The sequence below is a fragment of the Papaver somniferum genome, unplaced genomic scaffold (genome assembly GCF_003573695.1).
Source record: "Papaver somniferum cultivar HN1 unplaced genomic scaffold, ASM357369v1 unplaced-scaffold_10, whole genome shotgun sequence".
Lineage (NCBI taxonomy): Eukaryota > Viridiplantae > Streptophyta > Magnoliopsida > Ranunculales > Papaveraceae > Papaver > Papaver somniferum.
This window is the reverse complement of record NW_020618825.1, coordinates 338,793-343,677: the sequence shown is the minus strand read 5'-3', so window position 1 is coordinate 343,677 and position 4,885 is coordinate 338,793. Positions and strand designations below refer to the sequence as shown.

General features: G+C 38.1%; 1 pseudogene; it reads right to left on the bottom strand.

The window, feature by feature from the left end:
• Positions 1-3,427: 3,427 nt before the first annotated feature.
• Positions 3,428-3,527, bottom strand: LOC113327446 (annotated as a pseudogene).
• Positions 3,528-4,885: the final 1,358 nt, after the last annotated feature.

Genomic DNA, 4,885 nt, shown 5'->3' with positions numbered 1-4,885 from the left:
AAAATCTATTTTTTTTTTATAAAAGTGTTTACTGTTAGGAATCCGTTTCCTCAACCAAGTTTAAGTGACTTCTAACTTCAAAAAAGAAAATTATAAGTATTTTTACGGCTAGGTTGTAATGTTAAAAACCTAGTTGTAGGCACTTATTTGGTAATATACAGTTAGGAATACCATCCATTCTGGACTTTTTAACTAAGAATTAGATTTCAGAAAAAACCCAATTACATCTAGGAGCCGAGGAGTTTATCTTTTTCTAGCCGTAATGATCGGAAAAGACTAACCTATATATAGAATTTCGTTATGTACTATCCGTAGAGATGGTTACGACTAGGAAACTTAAAACATGATAGAGTTATGGATTGCCCTGAAACTAAAGACTAATACACTACAGGAAAAATATACATCTACAACTGGACAAATACAACCCATGTTTTACAACCTTTCTCAACATAAGTGTTGCAGAATGGCATCACTACCCACCCCTAGAACCCAAGGGTTGCGACAAGAAAACAAACGACAACCCATTAAGAAAAAGAGTTGGCATCAACCATCCTTACACTTCACAAGTTTGGGGTTTTTATGTTATTTTTGTATGAAAATGTACAACAACTTTTATAAGTGTCGTTGAAGACAACCAAAATATGAAAATAAAAAATAGTGTTGAGGGGATTCGAACGTGAACCAACTATGCGTTAGTCTAACCTGTCAACCATCCTTACACTTCACAAGTTTGGGTATTTTGTGGGTTTTTTTAAATGAAAATGTATACAATCTTTATAAGAGTTGTTGAAGTAAAAATATAGGATGTTGGAAAATGAGGTTCAGGGGATTTGATCCTAAGCCTACTGCGTGCAAGTCCACGCCAGCAACCATGCCTACATCATCAGAACTCCGTCATGTTTGTGGTTCTTTTTTATACAAACTTTATGAAAACATTCATAAGAGTTGCAAAAATAAAATATGATGTACAAAAATAAGGCTCAGTCACCTGAGCCGCAAACAACGCAAATCCTTCCCTGTAAACAATCACATACATTCTACAAGCCTTCTCTGTAAGCAATCACATACATTCTACGATGATAATGCATCTCATTTCATATCTATTAGTTCCCTGGCACTTCATTTCACAGTTCAAGTACCCAATTTCTTTCAATCCACCATAAAACATTAAAAAAAGGGAAATTTTCAGAAACAATGACAACCCATAGCACCAAATGGTAACTAAAAACAAAAAAGAAGATAAATTACTGTGTATATCTAGTCCTCTGACTGTAAATGACTGTACCATCACAAATTCCCTTCTTCTCTCCTCCTTTTTCCGGGCTTGAGACCGGCAATGAAATGATAAATCGTTTTCACTGGCAAAGTTAAAAAGGTTGTTCACTAGGAACTAAGATCAAACATCACAATCACAATCACATTCACAATCACAGTAATAAGATCATACATCACAATCACAAGAAAAATACTAGTTTCAGCAAAGGAAATTCATAAGAACTGTGACAACAAGATCCACAATGACGGCAACGAGAACGACGAAGACAGTAAAAAAAGATTACAGTAAATACAATACAGTACATACTTACCTAACTTGTGAACTTCCTTTTATTCTTCCTCTTGTTCTTCTTCTTTATCGGAACCACTACGATAGGTTCAACATCTTATCTTGCGTAACTCTCACTCTCGCCATCCATTTGTAAGGCAAGAGTTGAAGTATCCACATGTTGGCAACTAGTGTCGTCCTTTTCATTGAATTCCTTTAATTCATGGAAACCCCTAGGTGGTGGTTTTATCATCACATACCAGTTAGATGTATCTGACTCTCGAGAATAGAAAACTTGTCGCGCTTGTGATGCTAAAATGAACGATTCGTTACAAAATTGGTTCTTATGCTGCTTTAAGTTGACTAATGTGAAGCCTTTCTCTACCGTGTGTCTACAGGTTCTGGATCATAAAGAAAATTGAACCAAGGAGTTTGGTGATTTCATAAAGACTTGGAGCTAAAGATTAAAGCAAAAAGAACAGAAAAGAAGACAATTTTATTTTAGACAATTTTAGTTTAGGGTTTTTTTATTTTATTTAAAAAAAAATTGTATTAGGGTTTATTATTTTTGTAATTTTTCTTTATTTTTTTGGACTTTGGGACATTATTTTTTTATTACCTTTCGGAAGGGTACTTTAAATATAAACTGTTTGCAGAGAAGGAGGACAATTACGATATTGTCTCTGCACCTTGGGTTCGTACACTAGACATCGGAGTCAGTGGCCCGAGTCGACTACAACCGATTCATCCCCCGTCTGGAACGGGAGGTAAGATTCTAAACACTCGCGAATCCCCTGTCAGCGAGTTACTGGACTCCTTCGTATGCACATATGTTGAGGAATGAATACAGATATTTATTTTTCTAGTAAAGGGCAAGGCCTGGCCATACAAGATAAGGGTTCGGATTTCATCACCGTTCTCTTCTTGCCCGCTTTAGGAACACGTAACCTACGCGAACCTAAGCCTAAAATTTTGACTAGAACGAGACCGATAGGGTAACGAGCTTAACAGGAAAGTCATTCGAAAAATATTGGTTACTTTTAAGCATACTTCGAAGTTCTTGACGGTTTCTGTAAGTTGAATGCGTGACTGCGCCGCCTTGTAATACCGGTGAGGCCTTGGGTATCAAAGCTCCACCGAGCTTCCCTCGCCTCTATTCAACTTACGTTAACTCGGATTGATTCCAGAGGGGTTTGCTTAAATTGTAACGAATTCCCGTTCGAAGGATTAGAAGCTGGTCTAGAAACAATCTAAGTGGAGCCATCATGCTTTTTGTTTGCTAGAAATCAATAGGTTTGATTTGGTTGAGTCGGCCTTGATCTGTGTTTGCTTACCCTTCCAATTTAGAAAATTCTATATGCCTGAACGTAAAAGAGACGCACTAGGTAGATTTGTTAAAGAGAAACCTAGTAGTTCGAAGCGTCTCGATTACCTTAATCTAGAAAGTCCGGCTTTTGAAGAGTCTGTTTTTGAACGTTCTTTGACTGAGGAGAGAATCCTGTTGCTCCGATAGCGCCAGAAATGGCAACTTTGAAAGCTTTGTTGAATCCAACTAGGACTACCGTCCTTCGTGTATTAAGTTAGCTGAAACGGAGGCACCCTATGAACTGAAACCTGGGACCTTACAGATGCTCCCAATCTTTTTAGGGAAAGAAAATGAAAACCCTTATTACCATGTTAGGGATTTTGAGGAAATTTGTAGTACTCTAAGAATTAGAGGCTTAGATGATGATGCTTTGAAACTTAGGTTATTCCCATTTTCCCTGAAAGATAAGGCCAAGTCGTGGCTGTATAGTTTGGACTCCGAGTCAATTGAGACATATGAACAACTTACATCTGCCTTTTTCAATAAGTTTTTCCCTAGGCACAAAACATCGTCTATTAGGACGCAAATATGCACATTTTCACAACAAGAGGGAGAATCTTTATATAGGTATTTGGAAAGGTTCAATGATTTATTATCCCAGTGTCCTCATCATGGTTTAGAAAAGGTTAGGCTAGTTCAGATCCTTTATGAGGGTTTAGATTATTCCACAACGACCATGGTTGAGTCTCTATGCACTGGTGGATTTGAAAACCAAACTGTTGATGCGGCGATGGAATTTTTTAATGAAATCGCCGAAAAAAAAGCAATGGGAAAATAGTAGGGCACCCCAGAAAACAATTCTTTTAAGTAGAGGAAACGTTAATAGGGTAGAAGGAGGCTATGAATCAGATGCCAAAATTGCTGCTATAGCAAAAAGGTTAGAAGCCTTAGAAGTGGGCCAGACTAGTGGTAGAGTGGAGCCTTTTTGGGAAGGCCAGAATATTGAAGAGCAGGCCAATGCTCTTTATAATAACACTAGATTTGATAACCGTCAAAAGATTGACCCATATTCAGAAACCTATAATCCTGGTTGGAGAAACCATCCGAACCTTTCGTGGTCTAAGGGCCAAAGTCAAGGTCAGTTTAGTAATTCTAATGCTCCCCCAGGTTTTGGCTATACTAAGAATCCTTCAGGACTAGCTCAGTTTCAGAATCAGTCAGATAAGAAAATCCTAAGTTTAGAGGAATCTCTCGCCTTGTTAACTCAGCAAACTGCAAAATTCCAGTTATCCGTAGAACAGAGTCTACAAGCTAGTAACAGGATAGGACAAGAAAATAGTCAGGCTATTTCCGAGTTAAAAACCCAGGTTGGTCTGATAAGTGATTCTTTGAGAGAAAAAGGTAAGTTTCCTAGTCAAACACAACCCAACCCTAGAGGAGTTCATGAATTAGGTGCAAAACCATCGAATCAATTGAATGCTTAGAACCCTTAGAAGTGGTAGAGTTGTAGACAATAAGGTAACCATGCCCGATAGTGAACATACTGTAGTTCACCCCTCTCACCTCTCAGGACCAGTAGCTGAAGAGACTGATAAAGTTTCTGATGATGTGAATTCGGTTCCTGAAAGGTGATTTTAGGCCTAGAGCCCCATTTCCTCAGCTATTAGTCACATACAACAAAGAAGGAATCGAACTTTAATGACATAGTGGAGGTTTTTAAGCAAGTTACCATAAACCTTCCCTTATTAGATGCAATTAGGCAAATTCCTGCTTATGCCAAGTTCCTTAAGGATATGTGTACGCGAAAGCGAAAACTTAGCGTCCATAAGAAAGCCTTTTTAGCTAGTTCACGTAAGTTCAATCATTCAGAACACCACAACTCCAAAGTACAAAGACCCAGGTTCTCCTACCATTGCTTGCACAATAGTAACTTCCGGTAGAAAAAGCTTTACTTGACTTAGGAGCCAGTGTGAACTTACTCTGCCATTCCATGTACTTACAGCTAGGACTTGGTGAAATGAAACCTACTCAGATGA